Source organism: Balaenoptera acutorostrata, chromosome 11, assembly GCF_949987535.1.
Source record: "Balaenoptera acutorostrata chromosome 11, mBalAcu1.1, whole genome shotgun sequence".
NCBI classification, from domain to species: Eukaryota; Metazoa; Chordata; class Mammalia; order Artiodactyla; family Balaenopteridae; genus Balaenoptera; species Balaenoptera acutorostrata.
The window spans coordinates 62,310,643-62,327,255 of NC_080074.1; the positions used below are offsets into that span (position 1 = coordinate 62,310,643).

The window sequence follows — 16,613 nt, forward strand, 5'->3', positions numbered from 1 at the left end:
AGATTTCCAGTTTTAAAGCCACTGGACACAGAATTTAGTTTATGGCCTTACTGAAAAAAGTCACACGAAAATAGTATTAAAAAGAGAGAGGGAGGACTTCCCTGGTGGCTCAGTGGTTGAGAGTCTGCCTACCAATGCAGGGGACACGGCTTCCAGCCCTGGTCCAGGAAGATCCCACATGCTGCAGAGCAGCTAAGCCCGTGTGCCACAACTACTGAGCCTGCGCTCTAGAGCCCATGAGCCACACTTCTGAGCCCGCGTGCCACAACTACTGAAGCCCGCAGGCCTAGAGCCTATGCCTGCAACAAGAGAAGCCAATGCAACGAGAAGCCCGTGCACCACAACGAAGAGTAGCGCCTGCTCGCCGCAACTAGAGAAAGCCCGTGTGCAGCAATGAAGACCCAACGCAGCCATAAATAAATAAATAAATAAATAAATAAATTTAATAATAAAAAAAAAGAGAGAAAGAGGGATTCTGGGAAGGTGGCAGAGTAGAAAGGATCAAGAATCTGTTTCCCCACATAGACAACAATTGCACTGGCAGAATCTGTCTGATGTAACTATTTTGGAAATTTGGAGTCTGTTGAAGGCTTGAAACTTCTAGGGGAAGAATTGGAGGGTAAACTGTGGTTCATTTCAGTCAATTTCAGCTCAGCACAGTAGCAGCTACCCATCCCCCCACCCTCAGCCAGTGCCAGGCATCTGTGCATGTGTTCCTAGAGCAGTTTGCACACAGCATGTCCGGGAGCTAGGATGGTCAAAAAGGTCCTTTCCTCTAAGTAGCAGAGATCTATGCTCTGGGTGCTGATTGTTGCTTCTGATCATAGAGGTGTAGACAGGCAGCCATTTTGTTGAACCTCTTCACATTGTTTACAAGCCCCTCCCTCTCTGGCTGAAGTGACTTCTAGGGGATTTAAAGGGCCTGTGCCCTTTTTCTCCCCTTCATTTTTCACTTTTTTCCCCTTTTGGAAGCCAGACATTAAAGTCTAGGACATTCAGAAACAGCCACATATATGGGGAAAATTAGGAAGTGACTGTGCATGCCTAGGGAAGGTGTCAGAAAAGACCTGAGAAGACATTAAATTTACACCTCATGCTGATCCTTGGCACAGAGACACCCTACAACAATCATAAAAACAAAAACAATATCAAAAATTAGCAAATTCTGCAGAAGGGGAAAAGAATCTGATTTCCAGAGTTACTGTTTTATTAGATTGAAATGACTGGTGTTCAACAAAAAACCACAAGGCGTACAAAGAAACAGCAAAGTATGGCCCACTCAAAGGATAAAAAAAAAATCAACATAAACTGTCCCTGAGAAAGACCTCATGGCAGATCTGCTAGACAAAGACTTTAAAACACCTGTCTTAAATCTCAAAGAACTAAAGGAAGATGTAGAGAAAGTCAAGAAAACAATGTATGAACAAAACGTAAATATCAATAAAGAGATAGAAAACCTAAAAAGAAATTCTGGGGCTGAAAGTTCAGTTACTGAAATGAAAAATTCACTAGAGGGATTCAAAGGCAGATTTGAGCCGGCTAGAAGAAAGAATCAGTGAACTTGAAAATAGGAGTTTGGGGAATTCCCTGGCAGTCCAGTGGTTAGGACTCAGTCCTTTTCACTGCCAGGGCTCGGGTTTGATCCCTGGTTGGGGAAGTAAGACCCTGCAAGCCGTGCAGCGAGGCCAAAAAGAAAAGAAAAGAAAACAGGCATTTGGAAATTGTCAAGTGTGAAGAACAGAAAGTGAATACTGACAAGAAGCAAGCAAAGCCTAAGGGACCTGTGGGTACCATCAGGCAGACAAATATATGCATTGTGGGAGTTCCAGAAGTAGAGGGAAGGAGGGAGGGAGGGAATAGAGAAAGAGAGAAGAAGGGGCAGAGAGAAAAATTGAGGAAATAATGTCTGAACAATTCCCAAATTTGGTGAAAGACATAACTATAAACATCCAAAAAGCCCATACTCTTGGGGCCTTCCCTGGCAGACCAGTGGTTAAGACTTTGCCTTCCAATGCAGAGGGTGTGGGTTCGATCCCTGGTCGGGGAGCTAAGATCCCGCATGCCTCAGGGCCAAAAAACCAAAACATAAAACAGAAGCAATATTGTAACAAATTCAATAAAGACTTTAAAAAAAAATTAAAAAAAAAAAAACAAAACTCTAACTCTAAGGAAGAAGAACTCAGAGACCCACACCAAAACACATTATAACAAACTTTCAAAGGCCAAAAACAAAGAAAGAATCTTGAGAGCAGCAAGAGAGAAGTGAATCATCACATACAAGGAATCATCAATAAGATTATAAGACTTCTGATCAGAAACTTTGGAGGCCAGAAAACAGTTGACCAAACATATGCAAAGTGCTAAAAGAAAAAAACTGTCAACCAAGAATCCTATATCCAGCAAAACTGCCCTTCAAAAGTGAGAGAGAAATTAAGACATTCCCACAGAGGTAAAAGCTGAGGGAGTTCGTGACTGCTAGACCTGCCCTGCAAGAAATGCTCAAGGGAGTCTTGAAAAGTGAAATGAAAGTATACTAGACAGTAACTCAAAGCTGTGGGGAAAAATAAGAATCTCAAAAAAGGTAAATACATGGGCAATTATAAAGCTAATATTATTACTGTAAGAATGAATGACTTGTAATTGTACTTTTGGTTTCCTACATGATTTAAGACAGTAATACATTTAAGGAAAAAAATTTCTATTGTAAAAGCTAGTATTACTGTAACTTTGGTTTGTCACTTCAAATATTGTTTTTCATGTAATTTAAGAGATTAATGCATTTTAAAAAATTATTTATGTTTTGGGGTCTGCAATGTATAAAGTTGTAATTCTGTGACATCAGCAACTGAAAGGGGTAGGCAGAGAACTGTAAAGGAGTGGAGTTTTTGTATGTTACTGAAGTTAAGCTGGTATAAATTCAAATTAGAGTATTAAAACTTTAGTATATTAAATGTAATCCCCATGGTAACCACAAAGAAAATAGTTGTAGAATATACACAAAAGGAAATGAGAAAGAAATTTAGACTTTTCACTACAAAAAATCAACACAAAAGAAGAAAGTAATGCAAGAAATGAGGGGCAACAAAGCTATAAGACATATGGAAGACAAATAGCACAATGACAGAAGTAAGTTCCTCCTTATCAGTAATTACTTCAAATGTAAATGGATTAAACTCTCCACTCAAAAGACAGAGATTGACAGAATGGATAAAAACACATGATCCAAAAAAGAATGCAGTATTGCCATTTGCAGCAACATGGATGGACCTAGAGAACATCATGCCAAGTGAAATAAGCCAGACAGAGAAAGACAAATATTACATGATATCACTTATATGTGGAATCTAAAAAATAATGCAAATGAATCTTTATAAAACAGAAACAGACTCACAGACCTAGAAAACTTATGGTTACCAAAGGAAATGGGGGGATAAATTAGGAGTATGGGATTAACAGATACACACTACTACTATATATAAAGTAGATAAGCAATAAGGATTTACTGTATAACACAGGAAACAATATTCAGTATCTTGTAATAACCTATCATTGAAAATAATGTGAAAAAATATATATGTATAACTGAATCACTTTGCTGTACACCAGACACTAATACAATATTGTAAATCAACTATACTTTAATAAAAACAAAACAAAACAAAAAACCTTATATGATCCAACTGTATGTTGTCTACAAGAGACTCACTTGAGACCCAAAGACACAAACAGGTTGAAAGTGAATGGATGGGAACTTCCCTGGTGGTCCAGTGGGTAAGACTTTGTGCTCCCAATGCAGGGGGCCCAGGTTCAATCCCTGGTCAGGGAAGTAGATGCTGCATGCATGCCACAACTGAGTTCTCATTTCACAACTAAGAAGTCCACAGCCAAGAGTTCACATGCCGCAGCTAAGAAGTCCACGTGCCGTGACAAAGATCCCACGTGCTGCAACTAAGACCCAGTGCAGCCAAAATAAAAATAAATAAATAAATAAATAAATGTATTTTTTAAAAAAGTGAATGGATAAAGAAAGATGCTCCATGCAAATAGTGTCCAAAAGAGCACAGTGGTGTCTCTACTAATATCAGAATAAATAGATTTTAGATCAAAATGGGTTACAAGAGACAAAGAAGGACATTATATATTAATAAAAGTTTCAGTGCAGTAAGAAGATGTAACAACTATGTATAAGACTCGTAGAAGACTCTTAGAAGAAAAATAAGACTCAGAAGAAAAATAGGACAAAAGCTTCATGATATTGGATTTGACAGTGGTTTCTTGGATATGACACCAGAGGAGCAAGTAAGAGAAAAAAAAAGACAGGTTGGATTTTATTAAAATTAAAACATTTTTGTACATTTAAAGACAATGTCCACAGAGTAAAAAGGCAACCTACGGAATGGGAGAAAATGTTTGCAAGTCATATATTGGATAAGGGATTAATACCCAGAATGTATAGAGAATTTCTAAAACTCAGCAACAACAAAAAAACAACCTGATAAAAAAATAGGCGAGGGACTTCCCTGGTGGCGCAGTGGTTAAGAATCCACCTGCCAATGCAGTGGACATGGGTTCGATCCTTGGTCCAGCAAGATCCCACATGCCATGGAGCAACTAAGTCCGTGCGCCACAACAACTGAGCCTGCATTCTAGAGCCCACGAGCCACAACTACTGAGCTCGCATCCCACAACTACTGAAGCCCACGCACCTAGAGCCCATGCTCTACAACAAGAGAAGCCACTGCAATGAGAAGGCTGCACACCGCAATGAAGAGTAGCCCCTGCTCAACGCAACTAGGGAAAGCTCATACGCAGCAACAAAGACCCAACACAGCCAAAAATAATTAACTAATTAATTTTTTAAAAAATAGGCAAAAAATTTGAATAGACGTTTCTCCAAAGAAGATATACAAGTAGCCAACCAGCACATGAAAAAATGCTCAATATCACTCATCATTAGGGAAATGCAAATCAAAACTACAATGATATACTACTTCACACCCATTAGAATGGTTACTTAAAAAAAAAAAAAACAGATAATAACTAGTGTTGGCAAGAATATGGAGAAATTGGAACTCTTCTGCCCTGTTGGTGGGAATGTAAGATGGTACAGCCAATGAGGAAAACAATATGATGTTCCTCAAAAAATTAAAAATAGGATTACTATATGATCCAGCAATTCCACTTTTGGGTATATACCCAAAAGAACTGAAAGCAGAGATATTTGTACAACTGTATTCATAGCATTATTTGCAGTATCTAAAATGCAAAAGCAACCCAAGTGTCCATCTACTGATAAATGGACAAACAAAATGTGGAATATACATACAGTGGGCCATCATGCAGCCTTAAAAAGGAAGGAAATTCTGCAATATGCTACAACATGGAGGAACCTTGAAGATGTGCTGAGTGAAATAAGTCACAAAAAGACAAATACTGTATGATTTCACTCATACGAGGTGCTTAGAGTAGTCAGAATCATAAGGACAGAAAGTATAATGGTGGTTGCCAGGGAATGGGGGGAGGGGAGAATGGGGAGTTATTGTTTAATGGGTATAGAGTTTCAGTTCTACAAAATAGTGTTGGAGACTTGCCTGGTGGTGCAGTGGTTGAGAATCTGCCTGCCAATGCAGGGGACATGGGTTCGAGCTCTGGTCTGGCAAGATTCCATATGCCGCGGAGCAGCTAAGCCCATGCGCGACAACTACTGAGCCTACGCTTTAGAGCCCGCAAGCCACAACTACTGAGCCCACGTGCCACAACTACTGAAGCCCACGCACCTAGAGCCCATGCTCCGCAACAAGAGAAGCCACCGCAGTGAGAAGCCCACGCACCGCAATGAAGAGTAGCCCCCGCTCGCCGCAACTAGAGAAAGCCCACACGCAGCAATGAAGACCCAACACAGCCAAAAATAAATTAAAAAAAGAAAAAGAGTTATGGGGGATGGATGCTGGTGATGGTTGCCAGCAATATGAATGTATTTAATACCACTGAACTGTACACTTAAAATGGTTTATATGGTAAATTTTATGTTATATGTATTTTACCACAATAAAAAAATAAAAGAGAGCAAGAGGAGGAGGAGAAAAGATTTACACTAACTGCTTTCCTATGATACTAGGGAATCCCATGGAAGTTGAGATGACCAGGACTTTCTAAGTATATTGAAACCTGAAGTAAAATTATATTTCTCAATCCTATAATAAACAAGCTTCATAAATAAAATAAAACTAAAATACCTAATTTTCCTCAGTTAAACTGACAAAAAATTATATTTGCCACACTCTTTTCTACACTGCCCAATCCCTGGTTGGAGTTGGCCTGTATGACCTTTGGAGCTTGTTTCCTTTCTGCTGTGATTTATTAGGCAAAAGATACCACCCATGGGGCTCATGATTTTTCACATTTGTCATAAACAGGAGGAGGGAACAGGAACGAAAATAAAATGAGTGATCGGGTGTGGCTGAGTGTTTAAAACTTCTGCTACTTAGAGGAATAGTTGCATCATTGGTCTGTCTGTTATGGAATAATGCATTAATGTTAATCCCAGATCCTAACAGTGAAGATCCAGCAATTCAGTGTTGACTGTGGGTTTGAATATCATTTTTCCACTCCCCAACCCCCAACTGGTTTGTTGATTTGATTGGAATATACCTTTTCCTCTTGTCAGATACTCCAGGGTAAACTTTGTAAAAAGAGGAATCCAGTTCTTGACATGGCTTGACTCCTGTGGGATGCTGATATTCTGCCCAATAAAATTCAAGTAATTGAGATCCTAAAAGAAAATGCTTAAAAGGATGTGGTTAAAATTACCACTAGTGGTTTGGGGAGTGAAGAAGGAAAAGGTTGCTGTTGATGAATTGACATTTTTTGCACAGAGCATTTTAGTTGGTAATAAAGTTCAGCAATGGACTCAGATACCCAAAGAAAGTAAATTGACCCACAAGACATGGCACAGTGTCCTTTCATACAACAGCAATATAACTCCAGTGTACTGCAAGTGTCCTAAGTGCCTTTCTGTAATAAAGGGAATCTGGTGTCTAACAACACAGTGGGAAGGATACACCGATTCTCACTTATTTGCATGATGAAATATACTTTGGAAATGGAGATGGAAAGGGATCAGATCATTCTGAAAGTGTGCCCTGTTAAAGGTCTTAGAATCTAAAGGTGATAAAGCTTTTCAACAGTTTTTCTCATACCACTATATAAAACTTGACCTAATCACTGAAAAAGGAATTTATTGAGTGCCTATTGTGTGCTCTCCACGGGGTTAAGCCCCAACATGGGGTTGGTGGGGAAGGTAAGGAATAAGTGTAGGGGAACTCCTTGGCGGTCCAGTGGTTAGGCGATATTACTGCCGGGGCCAGATTCAATCCCTGGTTGGGGAACTAAGATTCCAAAAGCCACGTGTCATGGCCAAAAAAAAAAAAAAAAGGAGTAAGTGTAGGATACATTTTTAACCCTCTGGTAGTTTATAGTCTACTTTAAAGGATAAAACTGTGAGACCATGTAGACCAGAATTCTAAATTATACGGTGCAGTTTGTTCAGAGTACCATACAAGTTCAGGAAAGATAGACTACTGAAGATTAGAGAAGCTTTCAAAAAGCAATTGGATTTCAGCTGGGCCTTGGAAAGTTGTAGTATTTGGACAAACTGAAGGGAGAGAGGAAGGCATGTCTGAGAATAGGGCGATTGTGTGGAGGCACAAAATTGAAAATAGGTGGATTTTGCAGATCAGTAGAGACTGACCTGGATAGAAAGTGTTAGTGGAAGAATAGGAGAAAATAAAGTTATAAAAATACAAGAGGACCAGGGACTTCCCTGGTGGCGCAGTGGCTAAGAATCCGCCTGCCAGTGCAGGGGACACGGGTTCAAGCCCTGGCCTGGGAAGATCCAACATGCCGTGGAGCAACTAAGCCTGTGCGCCACAACTACTGAGCCTGTGCTCTAGAGCCCGCGAGCCACAACTACTGAGCCTGTGTGCTGCAACTACTGAAGCCCACATGCCTAGAGCCTGTGCTCTGTAACAGGAGAAGCCACTGCAATGAGAAGCCCGCGCACCTCCTGAAGAGTAGCCCCCGCTCTCCACAACTAGAGGAAGCCCACACACAGCAACAAAGACCCAACGCAGGCAAAAATAAATAAATAAAATATTAAATTACTTTAAAAAAAATCATTTACAAAAAATACAAGAGGACCAGAAAACTAATAGATTTTACCTTCCTTTAAAATCTCCTTTCGAAGTGATTTCAGCCCCCTCACCCTCCAAGTCAAGAAATTCTTCCCGATGATTTAAATCCCCTTTGCTGCCATTTTGACCTTTTCCTGTTGTCTTAATTTTTGAAATTCTATTTGTTTCTTATTCTAAGCTCCTCCCATTAGGGTATTCTTGGTCCTCACTGGGCCCAGCCTTTAGTTCCATAGGAAAGAGCTGGTGTTTACAATATCAACTCTCCTTTTGAATGTTGATGATGAAAATACTCCTACCATTGTACACATGGATAAGAGTTTTATAAGTTGGGGATGCTTTGTAGCCCTTTAATGAGATATGCTAGTTGGCATTTATTCAACAAGTATTTATTAAGCATCCACTATGTGCAGGTACTGTTCTAAGTGCTTGGAATACTTCCACGAGCAAACAAACGAGGATTCTTGCCCTTGAGGGGCATATATTCTATCAGATGGCTTCTCTGCTAGACCAACTATAAAATAATGTCTCTCCTCTCAAAATTCCTCTTTTTACAATGGACTAATTTAGTCAGCTGCCAGAATCTTCTCTTTAAGACACTCAAACAGCCTTCCCCAAGCAGAAAATTCCTCAATCCACAGACAAAGAAATTTACCTTAGGTACAGTTTGGTGGGTTTTTCCCTCTCCCTTTAGTTTATACTCCTTCATTCCCCTGACAACATTTTCTCTTAGAATATTTTGAGAAGAAGTTTCCTGTTCTTATTTTCCCTCTATAAATTACCTTGCTCACACATGCAGCCTATGAGCTGCTGCTGCTGTGGTTGTATTTATTTGTTGAACAATCCTGTACTTTGAAATGATTCATTCAAGAGCCATGAAGCATTCAAAGCAGGATGTGTGACTCATTTCGTAAACAGCAGCATCTTGAAGTAGAAAGCAGGAGCCTAAGATTGACTAAGGTACAAACGAAAGTTATGTTGGATTGAGGTGTGTGTATTTAGTCCCTTCCCTTCTCCCTTTCCCCACTTTCCCAAATATAAATGATGCATTGGGAATAGAAGCTCTGCAGTGAGGGTGAGAAGCCTTATTAAGACTGTTGCCGATCTCCCAGTTTCTTCTTTCAGGATATGTGATCAGTTGAAGTGATTAAATAGTGTTCAAAAAAAGGTCAGCTATTCTTGCCACCCTACTCAGCACCAATATCACTATATTCTATAGCTTTCTACCTATAGTTCTCAGTTTTCTCCTGCTTTTTCAAACTATTTTCTTTGATCAGAATATGCCCAAGTGTAGATACTGTAATAAAAGAAAGTTATTCTGTCCATGAAGTGCTGCCAAACCCACAAACTTTGGAGAAGAGAGTAGTTAGGTTTCAGTGTAAGTGACTTTCAGACTATCATAAGTATAAACTCAATTCCCTGATAGTTTAGGCATTCAGGGCTCATTTCCTAATAACTAAAGAGTTCTGATTTGTCTCCTTCCCCCAGCCTACTCTTCTAAAACAAGGAAAGGGACGTGAGTTAATCATAGGTCAGGATATAAGAGCATTTTTAAATGTGAGACAAATCCACATGGAAACTGGAGGTGTGGTGGCCAAAAACAACATTTCAGGAATGAATTTGGCTAGGGGTTGAGTGCATACTGCACAGAAATTTCATTAGTCACAAAACTTTACCAAGGATTTACTTGAAACTACTACATTTCTGATGCCCATATGCTTGTGCTTGGCTCAGAGTCAATAGACAAACATTTAGCTTTAGTTTGGCCTGAGCTCTCATTTGCCCTGAGCCTTCTCTTCAGTTCTGTTTAGTGTTGCTGTTTCACAAAGCTTCTGGGAGACTAGTCTTAACGGGATTAGGAAAAGAACTCTAAGCACTGACTTATTCAGAATTATTCTACAAAGAAAAACTAATTTTTACTACAATACCTGTCTGCCTTGAGATTTAAAAAGGGAAAGAGGAGAGAACTAGCTGAATACATGCTGTATGCCAGGTACTAAGTGTTTTATATAATTATTTCATTTAAAAGCTTAAGAAAAGTAGGGTATGAGGGGGCCTTCTGGTGTGCCCGAAATGTTTCATCTCTCGATCTGGGTTGTAATTACACCAGCATATACTTATATAAAAATTCATTGAGCTGTACACTTGAGATTTTTTACAGTTTGTATACATTATACATCAACTTTTAAAAAATTAAAATATTTAAGGCTTCAGGGACTTCCCTGGTGGTGCAGTGGTTAAGAATCCACCTGCCAGTGCAAGGGACACGGGTTCGAGCCCTGGTCCGGGAAGATCCCACATGCCGCAAAGCAACTAAGCCTGTGCACCACAGCTACTGAGCCTGTGCTCTAGAGCCCATGAGCCACAACTACTGAGCCCTCGTGCCACAACTGCTGAAGCCCACATGCCTAGAGCCCGTGCTCCGCAACAAGAGAAGCCACCGCAGTGAGAAGCCTGCGCACTGCACGAAGAGTAGCCCCCGCTCGCCACAACTGGAGAAAGCCCGTGCACAGCAACGAAGACCCAATGCAGCCAAAAATAAATAGATTAAATAAATTTTTTAAAAAATTTAAGGCTTCATTCATTGACATGTATTCCTGATTTCCAGTTCACACCATGCTTGTTCTTCAAGCCATTCCTAACTTTTTACTTAGCTCTGCTTATTTTGTCAGTTTGCTAGTAGGTAGGATTCCAGTTTCTTTTCTTTTTTTTTTTAAATTAATTTATTATTATTTTTTTAAATTATTTATTTATTTATTTATGGCTGCATTGGGTCTTCGTTGCTGCACGTGGGCTTTCTCTCGTTGCGGCGAGCGGGGGCTACTCTTTGTTGTGGTGCATGGGCTTCTCATTGCGGTGGCTTCTCGTTGCGGAGCATGGGCTCTAGGTGCACGGGCTTCAGTAGTTGTGGCACGCGGGCTCAATAGTTGTGGCGCACGGGCTTAGTTGCTCAGCGGCATGTGGGATCTTCCCAGACCAGGGCTCGAACCCGCGTCCCCTTCATTGGCAAGCAGATTCTTAACCACTGCGCCACCAGGGAAGTCCCTATTATTGTTATTTTTTGGCTGCGTTGGGTCTTCATTGCTGCGTGCGGGCTTTTCTCTCTGGTTGTGGCGAGCGGGGGCTACTCTTCATTGCAGTATGTGTGCTTCTCATTGCGGTGGCTTCTCTTGTTGTGGAGCATGGGCTCTAGGCACGTGGACTTCAGTAGTTGTGGTGCACCGGCTCAGTAGTTGCGGCTTGCGGGCTCTAGAGCACAGGCTCAGTAGTTGTGGCACATAGGCTTAGTTGCTCCGCGGCATGTGGGATCTTCCCGGACCAAGGATCGAACATGTGTCCCCTGCATTGGCAGGCGGACTCTTAACCACTGCACCACCAGGGAAGTCCCAGGGTTCCAGTTGCTCGTCACAAAAGGATGGGTGAGAATGAAACTTCCTAGAAATGGAAACTTTTTATCAAAACTGTACTTTCACTGCCCATTCTAATACTAATACCACTTTTCAGATTGACTTCCTCATAGTCCTGATATTCCATTTTATGCTTCTTAACATTTCTTAAACTAAGAAGATTTTCTTTCTTGATTTTTTTTTTCCTCCATTGGGGAGTAAAAATCAGAAGTAGCCAAAATTGTTTTGATTTGCTTTTTCTGTGTTATCTCCTTGCTACTAACAAGGCAGTGCATGAGAATTCCATTTAGTCTTTTCTCCTAATTACAGTACCTTCTGTCTCCATCTTCCTAATTTCCCTATCTTAAGTATTTGCAGATCAGTAGTACATCAGCCATTTTATGAAATGAGGTTGGGAGTTTTCTGCCTGTGTTTTTTTCCTTCCAAGTTTCAGATCCAAAAACATGTGTTGGCAGTTTGGCAAGGGAAACTAAAAAACAGCCCTTTTTTTGGTTTGTTTGTTTCTTTCTTTCCCTGTTATCTTGTAGCAGGGTTTCTCAGCAGAGACACAAATGACATTTTGGGTCAGATAATTTTTTGTTTTGGGGAGCTGGCCAGTGCATTATAGGATATATATCAGCATCCCAGGCCCCAACCCTCTAGAGTTCAGTAACATCCCCCAGGTTGTGACAAGCAAATATTTCTCCAAACATTGCCAAATGTCGGGGAAAGAGTTGCCCCTTGTTGAGAACCACTGCCATATAGTATAAACTGTATTTAGAAAAAATGTGTTTGTGGGGGAAAAATCAAGTTTGGGCAATTCCCTGTCGGTCCAGTGGTTAGGACTCCGCACTTTCACGGCTGAGGGCCTGGGATCAATCCCTGGTCGGGGAACTAAGATCCCACAAGCCGCGTGGCACGGCCAAAAAAATAAATTAAAAAAAAAAAAAAAAAGAATCAAGTTTGGCACATGATTAAAATTCCCATTAGATCTTCGAGCATGTTATCTAGGTCGGAGCTGTCCAAAAGAAATATATTGCAAATCACAAAATGCAAGCTACATATCTAATTTTAAATTTTCTAGTAGCAATATTAAAAATCAAAAATAAACAAGTGACATTAATTTTAATAATATATTTTATTTAACCCAGTGTATTCAAAATATTATCATTTCAACATATAATCAAAATAAAATTAATGAGATATTTTACATTCTCTTTTTCTTTTTTTGTACTAAGTCCTTGACTTAGTACAGTACATCTCAATTTAGACTAGCCACATTTCAAGTGCTCAGTAGCCACATGCGGCTAGTGGCTACCGTATTGGATAGGGCAAATCTAAATCATCTTGGTCTATAGATAGGGTGCAAATTAGCACATAATACTTTCCCTCTCCCATTTATGCCAAGAAGCTGCCCTGATTCACTTACTTGAGCAAATAAGACTCTAAACTTTATTGTGTTGCTATTCAAATCTTCTCCCAAGGCATAAAAAATGCCTTCCTGATCCACCGTAACTCAAATTCTTTAGCCCCCATTTTGAATAATATCAGCCCTCAGTTTTCTTGGAGATGGTGAATATCTACACATTTATTGATAATTATCATTATTTACCCTACAATGTTCCCTAAATTGAGGGAATGTTCCCTAAATTGAGTGGCTGTTTGCCGAAACCTTAGTCATAGGTAAGAGCAAAAAACAAAGGAAGACCCACTAAGGGTATTAACAAATGGGAGAGCTAGATTTTTAAATGGGCAATAATTCAAAAAGGAAATCCTTTTGGGAGCCCCTAATCTATTGTTTTTAATAAGGTCAAATTTTTATCACTTAATAATTTTAGATGTTTTAATTGAGAAATTGCTTTTAGAGGGGTGGTTTCCTAAGCATGTGGTTCAAGACTGATCTAGAGAATTCTTGAGTTAACTCTTAATAAACGAGAGAGAATATAAGGAACAATGAAAATCATAGCCAGAGTGATGTTCACTTTGATTAAAAAAAAAAAAAAAACTTAAGTAAACTTTTATTCTCTCCCTCCTACTCTGGCCATACAAGAACTGTGTTAGAAATAGCAGGGAGAGGTGACTGGAGCCGAGACCAGGCCAGTGCCCTGCTTCTTAAAATTCTGCCCTTTTGGCTCATCCTCTGAAGCATACTACCTGATTTAGTCAGGAGGGATTCTTAACTTTTGTGGTGTCATAATCCCCAATGGCAGTTTTGTGAAGCCTATGAACCCCTTCCCAGAATAATATTTTTAAATCAGTAAAATAAAAGACATAGGGGGCTTCCCTGGTGGCGCAGTGGTTGAGAATCTGCCTGCCAATGCAGGGGACACAGGTTCGAGCCCTGGTCTAGGAGGATCCCACATGCCGCGGAGCAACTAAACCCGTGCGCCACGACTACTGAGCCTGCGCGTGTGGAGCCTGTGCTCCGCAACAAGAGAGGCCGCGACAGTGAGAGGCCCGCACACCGCGTAGAAGAGTGGCCCCCGCTCGCCGCAAGTAGAGAAAGCCCTCGCACAGAAACGAAGACCCAACACAGCCAAAAATAAATAAATAAATTTATAAAAGGCAAAGTTGGTTCATCTAAAAAAAAAAAAAAAAGACACAGGATTACAAAGGAAGCAATTATTTTGATATATAGTTATTTAAAATGTTTTTAAAATATTTGATAATGTAACATGTGCTTTTTTAAGCATAATGCTGTCTATAAGTTCTAGTGGTAGGTCTAGTGACTATCATAATTTTGAAGTAGTGATGAGTATAAAGGCTATTTTGAGATATCTATAATAACTGTAATGTGATATGAAAATATGTGCAATTTCTATTATGAATTAGGAATGCTAAATTTCAGTTAGAGTTTAGTGAAAATAAAGACGTGATTTTTTTTTTCTACCCACGTTCACAGTTATCAAAACCCTCTGAGATGCTGATGGGTGGGAGATCCCTTCAGCCACCTTCAGTCCTCTTCATATCCCAGCTTTTGATTTGGAAAAAATAAAGAGCTCAAAGGGGAATAGGGTGGTGTGGAAGGGAGTGGGGGGGTGTGCAGCAGAGAGGAACAAGAACTAGAGGATAAATGACTGTGCAGAGAAGTTGTAACAAGAAGCAGAGTTGCCTTTTAAAATATTAAACAATCCTAACCAGAGCAAAACCTGGAGGTTTAAAATCTTTCTCCAAGGGACTTCCTTGGTGGCGCAGTGGTTAAGTATCCACCTGCCAATGCAGGGGACACGGGTTTGAGCCCTGGTCAGGGAAGATCCCACATGCCCACGGAGCAACTAAGCCCGTGCGCCACAACTACTGAGCCGGCATGCCACAACTACTGAAGCCCATGCGCCTAGAGCCCATGCTCCACAACAAGAGAAGCCACTGCAGTGAGAAGCCCGCGCACCGCAACAGAGTAGCCCCCACTCGCGCAACTAGAGAGAAAGCCCACGTGCAGCAACAAAGACCCAACGCAGCCAACAAACATGAATAAATAAATAAAATAAAATAAATTCTAAAATAAAATAAAATCTTCCTCCAAGCAGTTTTGGGTAAGCTATATTTCCAATAGTAGAAAAGGACTTTCTTGCTTGAAAGTCATTCTTCTGTATTCTGGAACATTGTGCCAATTTTTTAAAGCTACCTACAGGAAATTTCCTTGAAGTACCTATAAACGTATTTTTGAAAAAAGATTGTTATTACCATTACATTTGGAAAACGTATACCCGTCTAATCCACTACTCTTCCTATCCTTGTAAAATGATGGTTTTTCCTCCTTTTTAGACTAGTTCTGCTCATTTCCTTTTACCGACTACCCAGCAATCCCAGACCCTCCACGGTGACTTGTTTAACCTAGAAATATACCCATGGTTAACAGACTGTTCCCCCCCTTTCCCACCCCCACCCTTCTTTCCTTAGGAAAAATCTGTGACTGAAAAAGTTGATATCTACGGTTCACCATCGATAGAGAAAACTAAAGTTCTTGGCTAAATATCCCCACACTTTATCCGGTTTTGTCCTAGATCCATTGGAAACCACTAAGGCAGTGTTCTTTTGACTGTTTTACTTCTTGATTCTTCATATTTTAATTGAAATTTTCCTTCACCCTTCAGGCCTATAGGCCTAGCCTGGAAGGATTTTAAGTCTTAAGCTGGCTTTAGTTATGATAGGACTCAGAGCAAATTTGGGAAAAGCTACTTTTAGATAAAATAAAGGAATTTAAACAGTTCAGTGTTGCTTTCTTGACTGGATAGGTGCTAGGATGGGGCCAACTCCTGTCTGGTTTGCAGTCAGGAAGAGCTGTGGATAGAGGGCTAAAGGTATAGTTTTGGTGGGAAGTATGTATCTATCTAATGAGGAAAGTGTAAAAAGAGGACTAACCAATCATTATTTTTAGAAACAAAAAGACAAATAGCACCATGTTTCGGAGCCTGGCTGGTGAAAGAGCTGTGGAAAACTGCAGCATCCAAGCTGTTACTGTGTTGCAGGCATGTTTTAATGAAGGAACTAGCCAGCCAGCCTCAAAGGGAATTTTGAGTGTATCATTCTTCTGAATTACTGCTGTTCATCTGTTCCCTTCACCTCCCCCTTCTGAAGAAGGGGTGGGAGCATAAATTATTGTCCAGTAACCCTGTCTTACTTAGTCATAAACTGAGGCTGACCTAGCCTCACATTTTCATTGTCCTTTCACCCAAACCCCTAAATAAATAAAATCTCTATACCATCTCCTTTTTCCCTTCCCTCATCCTGGCCACAGGCTTCTCCCTACCCTAACAAAAATTTTTTGCTTGCATTTTTATTCTACCATTATATAGCCAACAACATTGCACTGGCCCCTTTATGGCTGATGGAGCCCAGGCGGGCTGCCCGATGAAGGGAGACAGCATTTGGCCAATGGGGCTGGTGTGTGCCATTACTGCTGGCCGTTGGGCCTCTGTCCTCTACAGCTCCATCCTGGCTCATTAAAACCCTGAGCCAAAGATCTGGGCAGACGCCTGCTGCAGCACTGTGGGGGCCAGGAAGTTAAATGGTTCTCCTAATCCTGCATAATTTATCT

General features: G+C 40.5%; 1 protein-coding gene across 5 annotated transcripts in view; it reads left to right on the top strand.

Moving 5' to 3' along the window:
* Positions 1-16,613, top strand: part of LOC103017265 (cyclic AMP-dependent transcription factor ATF-7) — a 91,703-nt gene that overhangs the window by 47,148 nt on the left and 27,942 nt on the right. The gene's annotated exons all lie outside the window — the stretch shown is intronic.